Genomic DNA, 15,816 nt, shown 5'->3' on the forward strand with positions numbered 1-15,816 from the left:
CAATCGTTAGAACGTCCCTAACGAAATATGGTTAAAATGTTATATTAACTGGAGAGAATAAATGTCCCGTCCATTACCACATTTTTCATGAAGATAGAATACGGCAGAGCCCGGATAGCTCAGTCGGTAGAGCGTTAGGCTTTTAACCTAACGGTCCTGGGTTCGAGCCCCAGTTCGGGCGGGTAAATGTAGCGATTTTTTATTCGTTGTCAGTTTTATAACTAACGGCAATGTAACGTCTTTTCCGCTTTGAGAAACGCTCAATTTGCTTAGTCTGGAGAACCTTAAACAAATCATTTAACGGTCCGGGGTAGAGCCGCAGCTTGAAAGTCGTTCCTTTAATTTGATCTTAAGAAACGTTCGGCCGATCTTATTAAGGATTTATTCGTGACCTTGAAAAAAACGGAAGTTATGTAATTCGAAATCCAAAAATTAAACTATTTACCGACGTTCGTCTGGCATTGATAGAGATGACAATTGGTCACTGTCACCAACATTATTTATCGTCGGCGATAATGGAATTTTTTAAAAAAAGTTTTGTTTTCAAAAAATATTCCGGTTTTTTTCTTTTTCATAGCAACTCTTTTTCATGTTAGTTTAAACAAAAGCCAAAAGAATCGAGTTTGACTTTCTTGGGTGGTCTGATAATCAGACCCTGCTCTTAAACGCAACCCTACGACGGTTTTCCGCGGGTACTTTTGCTTGCTGCATTTCTGCCCTAAGCCGCTACGTACCTCGTTAAGAAACCTGGTTCACTTCGAGCTCCCCCGAGCGCACCATATTGACGGTAAACTTCGTGCGGACGTTAAATCTCCACAGCGTGATGATCATCAGAGTCTCCACCCTCACACCATCCTCGAATTCCGACTTCCAAGACGCTGGATTACAAGAGGACGCCACTCCTCCCAGTCAACGACGCTTCTCGAGTTGCGACCTTTCAATCGTTAGAACGTCCCTAACGAAATATGGTTAAAATGTTATATTAACTGGAGAGAATAAATGTCCCGTCCATTACCACATTTTTCATGAAGATAGAATACGGCAGAGCCCGGATAGCTCAGTCGGTAGAGTCTCGTTTGCTTTTTCGTCGGGAACGGTTGTCTTTTTTACGCTCTCGTTCTCGGTGTTTTCTTGCGGCGGTACGTACCACTTTAGCGGTTTTCTACCGTGTTTTCTTTTTCCCTTTCTCGTTGTTTTCATTTTTCGTGTTTGGATTTTATTTTTCTTCTTACGGTTGTCCCCGATTTCGGGAGGCCGCCACTATGGAGGCGCTAAAGCGTAGCGTCTTTGTGGTTGTCGAGTCATTGACTCCGGGTATTACTAAGGAGATTATTGCAGTATCGGTTAAAATGGTTTTCGGAACTGATGCTATTTCATCGGTTGTCCCTGGTGTAGGTGGTTTTTTTGTTTGTTTTTTTACTGAAGCGGACGCGGAAGAATGTATTAAGTCGGGGTTGATGGTCGGCGGCGTTTTACGGGCGGTCGAAAGTGTATCGGCGCGATCTGTTATTTTGAAGTTTCTCGAAGTGCCGGAGTTTGTCACGGACGACGCTATTCGCGTTAAACTAGAAGCTTACGGGTGTGAACTTAAAGGCGCTTTCGTGTGGGTAAAGTCCGATGGCTTGTACTACGGGGAGCGTAACGTTCGCGTCACGTTGCCTCAAGGTGTATCTTCGCTGCCTTACAGTTTAAAGGTATTGGATGTTATGGGTCGTGAAAACGTTTATCGCGTTCGCCACGAAGCACAGACCCGGGTTTGCAACGGTTGTCTCCATTCTGGACACCTCTATCAAGATTGTCCCAACAATATCTGTCGTCGCTGTGGTCATGGTGGTCATTTGGCCAGGTCATGCCCTGGGCAGGGTACTGCCGCCTCAAAGATGGAAGAGCGTCGACGCGATATTTCCGGTTCCCGCAATGAAGTCGCCGACAAAGAACAAAGGACGGAGGATCCCGCAATTGTACGACCTGCTGGGTCTGATATGTCAAAGCGGAAACCAGAAGGTGACATCGACATGGCTGATGCTGATTTAGACGACTCGCTTTTTGCCAACCGCCTTTCCAAGGTTGCGGTGGGCAGTGGGAAGCATTCCCTCCCCACTTCGAGTTCAGATTTGGATCCCGCCAAACGTCAACTACCTTTCAACCAACCTGGGTTCCAGTTTCCGTCGCTCGAGGCAGCTCGGAACGCGAGTCTTCCTCCGTCTACTACTGCACCGTCTCCGGGAGCTGCTTTGTCGTCGTCTTTCTTCCAACCTCCAAACGCTCATGGTTCTCCGGGTAATTTCTCTTAATATCAATGGTCTACGTGATGTCAATAAGATGAAAGAACTAGTGGAATATGTAAAAACATTTGACATTATTTTTTTACAAGAAACTCATTGGGATTCGTCTCATGTTGCGCTTTTTAAAAATATGTATTTCGGTAAATGTTTTTTATCTAACGATGACGCTACGGGGTTTTGCGGGGTATCAATTTTAATTAATCCGAAACTCGATTTTAAAACTGCAAATGTTTTTCATATTGTTCGGGGTCGTAGTTTATTAGTTTCGGCTGAAATATCCGGTGATCTATTTCATTTTTTAAATGTGTACGCGCCTAATTCGGCGACTGACCGTGAGTTGTTCTTTGAAGTCATCGCATCTAACTGTCCTACCGGCCGTTTAATTTTAGGCGGCGATTTTAACGATATTTGTCATAGCCTATGGGACCGCCTTCCTGCTAGTTGTAGACCTAACGAGTCACAATTTACGGCCCTTCATAGACTTGCCGCCAAATTACATGTTACTGACACTTTTCGACTCAAAAACAATGACAAAAGGGACTTTACGCGTTCTGGCTACGTTTTTGGCCGGTTTATCCGCTCTCGCATTGATTACATTTTCGTAAAAAAATTTGATTCTTTGAATATTCAAAATGCTTTTATTCGTGACTGTCCGATTTCCGATCATCGCGCCGCGATCGCTCATTTTGATTTTGGAGGAGTTCCTAGGGGCCCTGGAACCTGGTCCTTTAACGATTCGCTACTTGAGGATGAGGTTTTCTGTTCGTGCGTCAGGCGAATTATCACTAGGAGTCGCTCACGCGAACACTATTCTACGGATATTTTTGACTGGTACGAAACCCTCAAACGTACAATTCGTGATTACGCAATATTTTACGGGAAAGCCGCCGCTTCCGAACGTCGGCACACCAGGACGCTCTTGGCTTGTCAGTTGGAAGAGTTGTCACGTCGTTTATCAATGCAAGACCCGGTTTGTGGCGAATTCGTCAAAGTTCAAAATTTGATCAAGGACCATGACCACTATCTATTGCGGGGCGCTGTAATTCGCTCCAATACCGAGTGGCGTGATTTGGGGGAGCAACCTTCGGGCTATTTCTTGAGTCTCGAAAAACATCGGCAAACCCGGCGGTCAATTAAAAACTTGACTTTAGCAGACGGCTCATCAATTCACGATGGCGCTTCCGTTCGTCAGGAAATATTTTCTTATTATGAAAACATGTATCGCGCGTCGGACAGTGATGACTCTCAAGCTGCACGTTTTGCCTCCTTTGTTGCCGGAAAGTTACCACCGGATTTGTCTGCCGCTTGCGAAAGTCCCGTTTCTTGGGAAGACATCCACAAATCTTTGAACGCTATGGCAATAGGCCGTAGCCCAGGTCTCGATGGCTTCACAGTCCATTTTTGGCGTTTCGTACTCCCGTTGATAGCCAAGGATTTCGTAAGGCTTGTTGAAGTCATGTTTGCCACGGGACAAATGCCTCTCTCTATGACTCAAGGCATGATCATTCTTTTACCGAAAGACGGCGACTTAACGTTATTGTCTAATTGGCGTCCCATCACGTTGCTCAACGTCGACCGTAAAGTTATTGGTAAAGTCTTGGCTACTCGCATGGCATTGGTGGCGCCTACAGTCATTTCGCCCTGCCAAACTGGAGCTATTCGTGGCCGTGATGTCGCGGGCACGACACGATACCTTGGCGACGTTGCCTCGTATCTGGCACTCCACAGACAGCCGGGACTTTTCTTGAAAATGGACTTACGGAAAGCGTACGATTTCGTGAACTGGTCATTTCTATTCCGGGTACTGCAAGCTTTCGGGTTCGGTCCCCATTTTCTCCGATGGATTCAACTACTCCTGGTGGGTGGTCGTACAACGATCAAGGTCAATGGTTTTTTGACGAACTTTTTTCGTCTTGGAAGATCTGTCCGTCAGGGCTGTCCTTTAAGCCCTTTATTATACACTTTTTCGACCGAGCCACTTTGCCTCGCGTTATCGCAGTCTTCGAGTATCCCGCGTCTGCGTATTTGCAACAGCGACTCCCCGGTACTCTTTCAACATGTAGACGACAACACTTTGTCTTTAGCGGCTGAAACTTCGGTACGCGTCGTGGTATCGATTTATCATGACTACGGCAGCGCTTCTGGGGCGGTTATAAATCTGGACAAAAGTAGCGGGCAATGGCTCGGGTCTTGGACAAACCGACCAGACAAACGGATTGAAGGAATTATGGTATCCAAGGAGCCATTAAAGGTCTTAGGGGTAGTACTTACTTCGAACCACGCTCTCTCTGACTCTCTCAACTGGGAACCGGCTATTTTACGTATTATGGCTGTCTTGCGCGCGTGGAAACGGCGCCCGCTTTCACTCTTCGGGAAAATAATAATAATAAATTGTCTGGCCACTTCCAAGCTTTGGCACCTCACTCGTGTATTGCCTTTGTCGAATAAACTTGCTGCCCAAATAAAAGCTGCTTTTCTGGATTTTATTTGGGGTTCTGGCTATCACGCTCTCGCTTATTCAACGCTGATCAGACCAAAGGTAGTCGGCGGTTTTGGCTTAGTTGATGTCGTCCAGAAACTACACTTTATGCGTATCCAAGAGTGCCAAACACTCATCCTGCGTGAGTTACCCGTTCATGACGAATCCATACACAACAACTTACTGTTGGAATACGGCAGTGGGTTGACAAGACAAGAAGAAACTTTCCGTCCGCCATTTAATCGGGCTCTGCTTGGGCGTATGCCGCCTCGGTACGTCGAACTCCTCACAAGTTGGCACTCGCATCTTACGACTATAGGCTCTACCGTGATGCCTCGGTCAGATCCACTTTCCGAACCACTGTTTCTGAATCCTCGAATTTCTTTACCACAGCGCTATCACAAAGAATCCCGTTTTATGGCTCAGGCTGGCTTCAAAACACTGCGCGACATCCATTACGAAGTCATCCACGGTTTTATACGACCTCATGCCTTGATTGAACAGTGCCAGATCGAACTCCCTTATAGCGAATTACCTCTCGATCGACTTTTCGAATTGTACACCTTGATCCGGTCTGCACTGCCAGCTGACTGGGCTGTTCTCTTTCATGTTTCAGCGCCTCCGGTGCTCTCGTCGTCGGATCGGTCAATTCCTTACCTCGAAATCCGCCGTAACGCTAGTGAAATTTTAAATACGCCGCAAAGTTTAAAATCTATTGCCTTCGATCGTTTTGCGGGCACATTCCCTGAATCTTCCGGCGAAGAACGGTGGCGGTCTTTCTTTGGGGGTCCCCTCCCTCGAGTGAAGTTTAAAACTTTGGCCAACACTACCCTTGGAGCCACTTTATCCTCTACCAATTTAAAAATTATTCATCAAGCTCTCGCAGTGAAGAGTCGACTTTTCAAAGCTGGTCTTGTGACAACGGATCGTTGTCCATTATGTGACAATGCCCCCGAAACGGTTGCACATTTGTTCCTGTCTTGCTCGGTAACGCGAAACACCTGGCACCAAGTATTCACAATGTTGTCTGTCTATTTGCAACAACCAGGCTTTCAATTCGGTAGCGAACATTACGAACTTATTATTTATCACCGCGTTGATCGGAAATTGGGACAGTGTAACGACTTTTGGCATTGCCTTTTTCTATTAATTAGTGTAATTAAGCATGAACTTTGGAAGTATCGATGTAAAATAGTTTTTGAGCAGGAACTAAACAAACCTAGTGTGTGGTGCTCTCAACTATTTCTGGCCAACATACGGCGCGAAATTAGACTTCTCACCCTGGTATACTTGAAACATCCCTCTAAAATTGATCTTGTAAAGGTTTTAAACAATTTTCTTAAATTATTACCCTAACATTTTATCTGTTATGTGTTAAGTAGTAACAATTCTAAAAGTATTTATTTCTCTATTGACTTTTGATGTATGGCATTGTTGTATATGACGAATATGTATAGTTTTCTTGATGGTTGAATAAAAAAAAAAAAAAAAAAAAAAAAAAGCGTTAGGCTTTTAACCTAACGGTCCTGGGTTCGAGCCCCAGTTCGGGCGGGTAAATGTAGCGATTTTTTATTCGTTGTCAGTTTTATAACTAACGGCAATGTAACGGCTTTTCCGCTTTGAGAAACGCTCAATTTGCTTAGTCTGGAGAACCTTAAACAAATCATTTAACGGTCCGGGGTAGAGCCGCAGCTTGAAAGTCGTTCCTTTAATTTGATCTTAAGAAACGTTCGGCCGATCTGATTAAGGATTTATTCGTGACCTTGAAAAAAAACGGAAGTTATGTAATTCGAAATCCAAAAATTAAACTATTTACCGACGTTCGTCTGGCATTGATAGAGATGACAATTGGTCACTGTCACCAACATTATTTATCGTCGGCGATAATGGAATTTTTAAAAAAAAGATTTGTTTTCCAAAAATATTCCCGTTTTTTTCTTTTTCATAGCAACTCTTTTTCATGTTAGTTTAAACAAAAGCCAAAAGAATCGAGTTTTGACTTTCTTGGGTGGTCTGATAATCAGACCCTGTTCGTAAACGCAACCCTACGACGGTTTTCCGCAAGTACTTTTGCTTGCTGCATTTCTGCCCTAAGCCGCTACGTACCTCGTTAAGAAACCAGGTTCACTTCGAGCTCCCCCGAGCGCACCATATTGACGGTAAACTTCGTGCGGACGTTAAATCTCCACAGCGTGATGATCATCAGAGTCTCAACCCTCACACCATCCTCGAATTCCGACTTCCAAGACGCTGGATTACAAGAGGACGCCACTCCTCCCAGTCAACGACGCTTCTCGAGTTGCGACCTTTCAATCGTTAGAACGTCCCTAACGAAATATGGTTAAAATGTTATATTAACTGGAGAGAATAAATGTCCCGTCCATTACCACATTTTTCATGAAGATAGAATACGGCAGAGCCCGGATAGCTCAGTCGGTAGAGCGTTAGGCTTTTAACCTAACGGTCCTGGGTTCGAGCCCCAGTTCGGGCGGGTAAATGTAGCGATTTTTTATTCGTTGTCAGTTTTATAACTAACGGCAATGTAACGGCTTTTCCGCTTTGAGAAACGCTCAATTTGCTTAGTCTGGAGAACCTTAAACAAATCATTTAACGGTCCGGGGTAGAGCCGCAGCTTGAAAGTCGTTCCTTTAATTTGATCTTAAGAAACGTTCGGCCGATCTGATTAAGGATTTATTCGTGACCTTGAAAAAAAACGGAAGTTATGTAATTCGAAATCCAAAAATTAAACTATTTACCGACGTTCGTCTGGCATTGATAGAGATGACAATTGGTCACTGTCACCAACATTATTTATCGTCGGCGATAATGGAATTTTTAAAAAAAAGATTTGTTTTCCAAAAATATTCCCGTTTTTTTCTTTTTCATAGCAACTCTTTTTCATGTTAGTTTAAACAAAAGCCAAAAGAATCGAGTTTTGACTTTCTTGGGTGGTCTGATAATCAGACCCTGTTCGTAAACGCAACCCTACGACGGTTTTCCGCAAGTACTTTTGCTTGCTGCATTTCTGCCCTAAGCCGCTACGTACCTCGTTAAGAAACCAGGTTCACTTCGAGCTCCCCCGAGCGCACCATATTGACGGTAAACTTCGTGCGGACGTTAAATCTCCACAGCGTGATGATCATCAGAGTCTCAACCCTCACACCATCCTCGAATTCCGACTTCCAAGACGCTGGATTACAAGAGGACGCCACTCCTCCCAGTCAACGACGCTTCTCGAGTTGCGACCTTTCAATCGTTAGAACGTCCCTAACGAAATATGGTTAAAATGTTATATTAACTGGAGAGAATAAATGTCCCGTCCATTACCACATTTTTCATGAAGATAGAATACGGCAGAGCCCGGATAGCTCAGTCGGTAGAGCGTTAGGCTTTTAACCTAACGGTCCTGGGTTCGAGCCCCAATTCGGGCGGGTAAATGTAGCGATTTTTTATTCGTTGTCAGTTTTATAACTAACGGCAATGTAACGGCTTTTCCGCTTTGAGAAACGCTCAATTTTCTTAGTCTGGAGAACCTTAAACAAATCATTTAACGGTCCGGGGTAGAGCCGCAGCTTGAAAGTCGTTCCTTTAATTTGATCTTAAGAAACGTTCGGCCGATCTGATTAAGGATTTATTCGTGACCTTGAAAAAAAACGGAAGTTATGTAATTCGAAATCCAAAAATTAAACTATTTACCGACGTTCGTCTGGCATTGATAGAGATGACAATTGGTCACTGTCACCAACATTATTTATCGTCGGCGATAATGGAATTTTTAAAAAAAAGATTTGTTTTCCAAAAATATTCCCGTTTTTTTCTTTTTCATAGCAACTCTTTTTCATGTTAGTTTAAACAAAAGCCAAAAGAATCGAGTTTTGACTTTCTTGGGTGGTCTGATAATCAGACCCTGTTCGTAAACGCAACCCTACGACGGTTTTCCGCAAGTACTTTTGCTTGCTGCATTTCTGCCCTAAGCCGCTACGTACCTCGTTAAGAAACCAGGTTCACTTCGAGCTCCCCCGAGCGCACCATATTGACGGTAAACTTCGTGCGGACGTTAAATCTCCACAGCGTGATGATCATCAGAGTCTCAACCCTCACACCATCCTCGAATTCCGACTTCCAAGACGCTGGATTACAAGAGGACGCCACTCCTCCCAGTCAACGACGCTTCTCGAGTTGCGACCTTTCAATCGTTAGAACGTCCCTAACGAAATATGGTTAAAATGTTATATTAACTGGAGAGAATAAATGTCCCGTCCATTACCACATTTTTCATGAAGATAGCATACGGCAGAGCCCGGATAGCTCAGTCGGTAGAGCGTTAGGCTTTTAACCTAACGGTCCTGGGTTCGAGCCCCAGTTCGGGCGGGTAAATGTAGCGATTTTTTATTCGTTGTCAGTTTTATAACTAACGGCAATGTAACGGCTTTTCCGCTTTGAGAAACGCTCAATTTGCTTAGTCTGGAGAACCTTAAACAAATCATTTAACGGTCCGGGGTAGAGCCGCAGCTTGAAAGTCGTTCCTTTAATTTGATCTTAAGAAACGTTCGGCCGATCTGATTAAGGATTTATTCGTGACCTTGAAAAAAAACGGAAGTTATGTAATTCGAAATCCAAAAATTAAACTATTTACCGACGTTCGTCTGGCATTGATAGAGATGACAATTGGTCACTGTCACCAACATTATTTATCGTCGGCGATAATGGAATTTTTAAAAAAAAGTTTTGTTTTCCAAAAATATTCCCGTTTTTTTTCTTTTTCATAGCAACTCTTTTTCATGTTAGTTTAAACAAAAGCCAAAAGAATCGAGTTTGACTTTCTTGGGTGGTCTGATAATCAGACCCTGCTCTTAAACGCAACCCTACGACGGTTTTCCGCGGGTACTTTTGCTTGCTGCATTTCTGCCCTAAGCCGCTACGTACCTCGTTAAGAAACCTGGTTCACTTCGAGCTCCCCCGAGCGCACCATATTGACGATAAACTTCGTGCGGACGTTAAATCTCCACAGCGTGATGATCATCAGAGTCTCAACCCTCACACCATCCTCGAATTCCGACTTCCAAGACGCTGGATTACAAGAGGACGCCACTCCTCCCAGTCAACGACGCTTCTCGAGTTGCGACCTTTCAATCGTTAGAACGTCCCTAACGAAATATGGTTAAAATGTTATATTAACTGGAGAGAATAAATGTCCCGTCCATTACCACATTTTTCATGAAGATAGAATACGGCAGAGCCCGGATAGCTCAGTCGGTAGAGCGTTAGGCTTTTAACCTAACGGTCCTGGGATCGAGCCCCAGTTCGGGCGGGTAAATGTAGCGATTTTTTATTCGTTGTCAGTTTTATAACTAACGGCAATGTAACGGCTTTTCCGCTTTGAGAAACGCTCAATTTGCTTAGTCTGGAGAACCTTAAACAAATCATTTAACGGTCCGGGGTTGAGCCGCAGCTTGAAAGTCGTTCCTTTAATTTGATCTTAAGAAACGTTCGGCCGATCTGATTAAGGATTTATTCGTGACCTTGAAAAAAAACGGAAGTTATGTAATTCGAAATCCAAAAATTAAACTATTTACCGACGTTCGTCTGGCATTGATAGAGATGACAATTGGTCACTGTCACCAACATTATTTATCGTCGGCGATAATGGAATTTTTAAAAAAAAGATTTGTTTTCCAAAAATATTCCCGTTTTTTTCTTTTTCATAGCAACTCTTTTTCATGTTAGTTTAAACAAAAGCCAAAAGAATCGAGTTTTGACTTTCTTGGGTGGTCTGATAATCAGACCCTGTTCGTAAACGCAACCCTACGACGGTTTTCCGCAAGTACTTTTGCTTGCTGCATTTCTGCCCTAAGCCGCTACGTACCTCGTTAAGAAACCAGGTTCACTTCGAGCTCCCCCGAGCGCACCATATTGACGGTAAACTTCGTGCGGACGTTAAATCTCCACAGCGTGATGATCATCAGAGTCTCAACCCTCACACCATCCTCGAATTCCGACTTCCAAGACGCTGGATTACAAGAGGACGCCACTCCTCCCAGTCAACGACGCTTCTCGAGTTGCGACCTTTCAATCGTTAGAACGTCCCTAACGAAATATGGTTAAAATGTTATATTAACTGGAGAGAATAAATGTCCCGTCCATTACCACATTTTTCATGAAGATAGAATACGGCAGAGCCCGGATAGCTCAGTCGGTAGAGCGTTAGGCTTTTAACCTAACGGTCCTGGGTTCGAGCCCCAGTTCGGGCGGGTAAATGTAGCAATTTTTTATTCGTTGTCAGTTTTATAACTAACGGCAATGTAACGGCTTTTCCGCTTTGAGAAACGCTCAATTTGCTTAGTCTGGAGAACCTTAAACAAATCATTTAACGGTCCGGGGTAGAGCCGCAGCTTGAAAGTCGTTCCTTTAATTTGATCTTAAGAAACGTTCGGCCGGTCTGATTAAGGATTTATTCGTGACCTTGAAAAAAAACGGAAGTTATGTAATTCGAAATCCAAAAATTAAACTATTTACCGACGTTCGTCTGGCATTGATAGAGATGACAATTGGTCACTGTCACCAACATTATTTATCGTCGGCGATAATGGAATTTTTAAAAAAAAGTTTTGTTTTCCAAAAATATTCCCGTTTTTTTCTTTTTCATGTTAGTTTAAACAAAAGCCAAAAGAATCGAGTTTGACTTTCTTGGGTGGTCTGATAATCAGACCCTGCTCTTAAACGCAACCCTACGACGGTTTTCCGCGGGTACTTTTGCTTGCTGCATTTCTGCCCTAAGCCGCTACGTACCTCGTTAAGAAACCTGGTTCACTTCGAGCTCCCCCGAGCGCACCATATTGACGGTAAACTTCGTGCGGACGTTAAATCTCCACAGCGTGATGATCATCAGTCTCTCCACCCTCACACCATCCTCGAATTCCGACTTCCAAGACGCTGGATTACAAGAGGACGCCACTCCTCCCAGTCAACGACGCTTCTCGAGTTGCGACCTTTCAATCGTTAGAACGTCCCTAACGAAATATGGTTAAAATGTTATATTAACTGGAGAGAATAAATGTCCCGTCCATTATTACATTTTTCATGAAGATAGAATACGGCAGAGCCCGGATAGCTCAGTCGGTAGAGCGTTAGGCTTTTAACCTAACGGTCCTGGGTTCGAGCCCCAGTTCGGGCGGGTAAATGTAGCGATTTTTTATTCGTTGTCAGTTTTATAACTAACGGCAATGTAACGGCTTTTCCGCTTTGAGAAACGCTCAATTTGCTTAGTCTGGAGACTCTTAAACAAATCATTTAACGGTCCGGGGTAGAGCCGCAGCTTGAAAGTCGTTCCTTTAATTTGATCTTAAGAAACGTTCGGCCGATCTGATTAAGGATTTATTCGTGACCTTGAAAAAAAACGGAAGTTATGTAATTCGAAATCCAAAAATTAAACTATTTACCGACGTTCGTCTGGCATTGATAGAGATGACAATTGGTCACTGTCACCAACATTATTTATCGTCGGCGATAATGGAATTTTTTAAAAAAAGTTTTGTTTTCAAAAAATATTCCCGTTTTTTTCTTTTTCATGTTAGTTTAAACAAAAGCCAAAAGAATCGAGTTTGACTTTCTTGGGTGGTCTGATAATCAGACCCTGCTCTTAAACGCAACCCTACGACGGTTTTCCGCAAGTACTTTTGCTTGCTGCATTTCTGCCCTAAGCCGCTACGTACCTCGTTAAGAAACCTGGTTCACTTCGAGCTCCCCCGAGCGCACCATATTGACGGTAAACTTCGTGCGGACGTTAAATCTCCACAGCGTGATGATCATCAGTCTCTCCACCCTCACACCATCCTCGAATTCCGACTTCCAAGACGCTGGATTACAAGAGGACGCCACTCCTCCCAGTCAACGACGCTTCTCGAGTTGCGACCTTTCAATCGTTAGAACGTCCCTAACGAAATATGGTTAAAATGTTATATTAACTGGAGAGAATAAATGTCCCGTCCATTATTACATTTTTCATGAAGATAGAATACGGCAGAGCCCGGATAGCTCAGTCGGTAGAGCGTTAGGCTTTTAACCTAACGGTCCTGGGTTCGAGCCCCAGTTCGGGCGGGTAAATGTAGCGATTTTTTATTCGTTGTCAGTTTTATAACTAACGGCAATGTAACGGCTTTTCCGCTTTGAGAAACGCTCAATTTGCTTAGTCTGGAGAACCTTAAACAAATCATTTAACGGTCCGGGGTAGAGCCGCAGCTTGCAAGTCGTTCCTTTAATTTGATCTTAAGAAACGTTCGGCCGATCTGATTAAGGATTTATTCGTGATCTTGAAAAAAAACGGAAGTTATGTAATTCGAAATCCAAAAATTAAACTATTTACCGACGTTCGTCTGGCATTGATAGAGATGACAATTGGTCACTGTCACCAACATTATTTATCGTCGGCGATAATGGAATTTTTAAAAAAAAGTTTTGTTTTCCAAAAATATTCCCGTTTTTTTCTTTTTCATAGCAACTCTTTTTCATGTTAGTTTAAACAAAAGCCAAAAGAATCGAGTTTTGACTTTCTTGGGTGGTCTGATAATCAGACCCTGTTCGTAAACGCAACCCTACGACGGTTTTCCGCAAGTACTTTTGCTTGCTGCATTTCTGCCCTAAGCCGCTACGTACCTCGTTAAGAAACCAGGTTCACTTCGAGCTCCCCCAAGCGCACCATATTGACGGTAAACTTCGTGCGGACGTTAAATCTCCACAGCGTGATGATCATCAGAGTCTCAACCCTCACACCATCCTCGAATTCCGACTTCCAAGACGCTGGATTACAAGAGGACGCCACTCCTCCCAGTCAACGACGCTTCTCGAGTTGCGACCTTTCAATCGTTAGAACGTCCCTAACGAAATATGGTTAAAATGTTATATTAACTGGAGAGAATAAATGTCCCGTCCATTACCACATTTTTCATGAAGATAGAATACGGCAGAGCCCGGATAGCTCAGTCGGTAGAGCGTTAGGCTTTTAACCTAACGGTCCTGGGTTCGAGCCCCAGTTCGGGCGGGTAAATGTAGCAATTTTTTATTCGTTGTCAGTTTTATAACTAACGGCAATGTAACGGCTTTTCCGCTTTGAGAAACGCTCAATTTGCTTAGTCTGGAGAACCTTAAACAAATCATTTAACGGTCCGGGGTAGAGCCGCAGCTTGAAAGTCGTTCCTTTAATTTGATCTTAAGAAACGTTCGGCCGGTCTGATTAAGGATTTATTCGTGACCTTGAAAAAAAACGGAAGTTATGTAATTCGAAATCCAAAAATTAAATTATTTACCGACGTTCGTCTGGCATTGATAGAGATGACAATTGGTCACTGTCACCAACATTATTTATCGTCGGCGATAATGGAATTTTTAAAAAAAAGTTTTGTTTTCCAAAAATATTCCCGTTTTTTTCTTTTTCATGTTAGTTTAAACAAAAGCCAAAAGAATCGAGTTTGACTTTCTTGGGTGGTCTGATAATCAGACCCTGCTCTTAAACGCAACCCTACGACGGTTTTCCGCGGGTACTTTTGCTTGCTGCATTTCTGCCCTAAGCCGCTACGTACCTCGTTAAGAAACCTGGTTCACTTCGAGCTCCCCCGAGCGCACCATATTGACGGTAAACTTCGTGCGGACGTTAAATCTCCACAGCGTGATGATCATCAGTCTCTCCACCCTCACACCATCCTCGAATTCCGACTTCCAAGACGCTGGATTACAAGAGGACGCCACTCCTCCCAGTCAACGACGCTTCTCGAGTTGCGACCTTTCAATCGTTAGAACGTCCCTAACGAAATATGGTTAAAATGTTATATTAACTGGAGAGAATAAATGTCCCGTCCATTATTACATTTTTCATGAAGATAGAATACGGCAGAGCCCGGATAGCTCAGTCGGTAGAGCGTTAGGCTTTTAACCTAACGGTCCTGGGTTCGAGCCCCAGTTCGGGCGGGTAAATGTAGCGATTTTTTATTCGTTGTCAGTTTTATAACTAACGGCAATGTAACGGCTTTTCCGCTTTGAGAAACGCTCAATTTGCTTAGTCTGGAGACTCTTAAACAAATCATTTAACGGTCCGGGGTAGAGCCGCAGCTTGAAAGTCGTTCCTTTAATTTGATCTTAAGAAACGTTCGGCCGATCTGATTAAGGATTTATTCGTGACCTTGAAAAAAAACGGAAGTTATGTAATTCGAAATCCAAAAATTAAACTATTTACCGACGTTCGTCTGGCATTGATAGAGATGACAATTGGTCACTGTCACCAACATTATTTATCGTCGGCGATAATGGAATTTTTTAAAAAAAGTTTTGTTTTCAAAAAATATTCCCGTTTTTTTCTTTTTCATGTTAGTTTAAACAAAAGCCAAAAGAATCGAGTTTGACTTTCTTGGGTGGTCTGATAATCAGACCCTGCTCTTAAACGCAACCCTACGACGGTTTTCCGCAAGTACTTTTGCTTGCTGCATTTCTGCCCTAAGCCGCTACGTACCTCGTTAAGAAACCTGGTTCACTTCGAGCTCCCCCGAGCGCACCATATTGACGGTAAACTTCGTGCGGACGTTAAATCTCCACAGCGTGATGATCATCAGTCTCTCCACCCTCACACCATCCTCGAATTCCGACTTCCAAGACGCTGGATTACAAGAGGACGCCACTCCTCCCAGTCAACGACGCTTCTCGAGTTGCGACCTTTCAATCGTTAGAACGTCCCTAACGAAATATGGTTAAAATGTTATATTAACTGGAGAGAATAAATGTCCCGTCCATTATTACATTTTTCATGAAGATAGAATACGGCAGAGCCCGGATAGCTCAGTCGGTAGAGCGTTAGGCTTTTAACCTAACGGTCCTGGGTTCGAGACCCAGTTCGGGCGGGTAAATGTAGCGATTTTTTATTCGTTGTCAGTTTTATAACTAACGGCAATGTAACGGCTTTTCCGCTTTGAGAAACGCTCAATTTGCTTAGTCTGGAGAACCTTAAACAAATCATTTAACGGTCCGGGGTAGAGCCGCAGCTTGCAAGTCGTTCCTTTAATTTGATCT

At 43.5% G+C, this 15,816-nt stretch overlaps 22 non-coding genes across 22 annotated transcripts; 11 read left to right on the forward strand and 11 right to left on the reverse strand.

The window, feature by feature from the left end:
* Positions 1-108: 108 nt before the first annotated feature.
* Positions 109-181, forward strand: TRNAK-UUU (transfer RNA lysine (anticodon UUU)). Its single transcript has one exon. It is a non-coding gene; the product is annotated as a tRNA-Lys (tRNA).
* A 430-nt stretch (positions 182-611) lies between these two features.
* Positions 612-910, reverse strand: LOC149965210 (signal recognition particle RNA). The gene has a single exon (XR_016473557.1).
* Positions 911-6,746: 5,836 nt separating this feature from the next.
* On the reverse strand, positions 6,747-7,046 carry LOC149965211 (signal recognition particle RNA). Its single transcript, XR_016473234.1, has one exon.
* Positions 7,047-7,182: 136 nt separating this feature from the next.
* On the forward strand, positions 7,183-7,255 carry TRNAK-UUU (transfer RNA lysine (anticodon UUU)). Its single transcript has one exon. It is a non-coding gene; the product is annotated as a tRNA-Lys (tRNA).
* A 431-nt stretch (positions 7,256-7,686) lies between these two features.
* On the reverse strand, positions 7,687-7,986 carry LOC149965213 (signal recognition particle RNA). Its single transcript, XR_016473235.1, has one exon.
* Positions 7,987-8,122: 136 nt separating this feature from the next.
* TRNAK-UUU (transfer RNA lysine (anticodon UUU)) lies at positions 8,123-8,195 on the forward strand. Its single transcript has one exon. It is a non-coding gene; the product is annotated as a tRNA-Lys (tRNA).
* Positions 8,196-8,626: 431 nt separating this feature from the next.
* Positions 8,627-8,926, reverse strand: LOC149965215 (signal recognition particle RNA). Its single transcript, XR_016473236.1, has one exon.
* Positions 8,927-9,062: 136 nt separating this feature from the next.
* TRNAK-UUU (transfer RNA lysine (anticodon UUU)) lies at positions 9,063-9,135 on the forward strand. The gene has a single exon. It is a non-coding gene; the product is annotated as a tRNA-Lys (tRNA).
* A 432-nt stretch (positions 9,136-9,567) lies between these two features.
* On the reverse strand, positions 9,568-9,866 carry LOC149965217 (signal recognition particle RNA). Its single transcript, XR_016474056.1, has one exon.
* Positions 9,867-10,002: 136 nt separating this feature from the next.
* On the forward strand, positions 10,003-10,075 carry TRNAK-UUU (transfer RNA lysine (anticodon UUU)). The gene has a single exon. It is a non-coding gene; the product is annotated as a tRNA-Lys (tRNA).
* A 431-nt stretch (positions 10,076-10,506) lies between these two features.
* Positions 10,507-10,806, reverse strand: LOC149965219 (signal recognition particle RNA). Its single transcript, XR_016473237.1, has one exon.
* A 136-nt stretch (positions 10,807-10,942) lies between these two features.
* TRNAK-UUU (transfer RNA lysine (anticodon UUU)) lies at positions 10,943-11,015 on the forward strand. Its single transcript has one exon. It is a non-coding gene; the product is annotated as a tRNA-Lys (tRNA).
* A 415-nt stretch (positions 11,016-11,430) lies between these two features.
* On the reverse strand, positions 11,431-11,729 carry LOC149965221 (signal recognition particle RNA). Its single transcript, XR_016473567.1, has one exon.
* A 136-nt stretch (positions 11,730-11,865) lies between these two features.
* Positions 11,866-11,938, forward strand: TRNAK-UUU (transfer RNA lysine (anticodon UUU)). Its single transcript has one exon. It is a non-coding gene; the product is annotated as a tRNA-Lys (tRNA).
* Positions 11,939-12,353: 415 nt separating this feature from the next.
* Positions 12,354-12,652, reverse strand: LOC149965223 (signal recognition particle RNA). The gene has a single exon (XR_016473958.1).
* Positions 12,653-12,788: 136 nt separating this feature from the next.
* Positions 12,789-12,861, forward strand: TRNAK-UUU (transfer RNA lysine (anticodon UUU)). Its single transcript has one exon. It is a non-coding gene; the product is annotated as a tRNA-Lys (tRNA).
* A 431-nt stretch (positions 12,862-13,292) lies between these two features.
* On the reverse strand, positions 13,293-13,592 carry LOC149965225 (signal recognition particle RNA). Its single transcript, XR_016473199.1, has one exon.
* Positions 13,593-13,728: 136 nt separating this feature from the next.
* On the forward strand, positions 13,729-13,801 carry TRNAK-UUU (transfer RNA lysine (anticodon UUU)). The gene has a single exon. It is a non-coding gene; the product is annotated as a tRNA-Lys (tRNA).
* A 415-nt stretch (positions 13,802-14,216) lies between these two features.
* LOC149965227 (signal recognition particle RNA) lies at positions 14,217-14,515 on the reverse strand. The gene has a single exon (XR_016473568.1).
* A 136-nt stretch (positions 14,516-14,651) lies between these two features.
* On the forward strand, positions 14,652-14,724 carry TRNAK-UUU (transfer RNA lysine (anticodon UUU)). The gene has a single exon. It is a non-coding gene; the product is annotated as a tRNA-Lys (tRNA).
* Positions 14,725-15,139: 415 nt separating this feature from the next.
* Positions 15,140-15,438, reverse strand: LOC149965229 (signal recognition particle RNA). The gene has a single exon (XR_016473963.1).
* A 136-nt stretch (positions 15,439-15,574) lies between these two features.
* Positions 15,575-15,647, forward strand: TRNAK-UUU (transfer RNA lysine (anticodon UUU)). The gene has a single exon. It is a non-coding gene; the product is annotated as a tRNA-Lys (tRNA).
* Positions 15,648-15,816: the final 169 nt, after the last annotated feature.

Source organism: Leiobunum rupestre, chromosome 1 (assembly GCF_980474605.1).
Source record: "Leiobunum rupestre chromosome 1, qqLeiRupe1.1.hap1, whole genome shotgun sequence".
Classification (NCBI taxonomy): domain Eukaryota; kingdom Metazoa; phylum Arthropoda; class Arachnida; order Opiliones; family Sclerosomatidae; genus Leiobunum; species Leiobunum rupestre.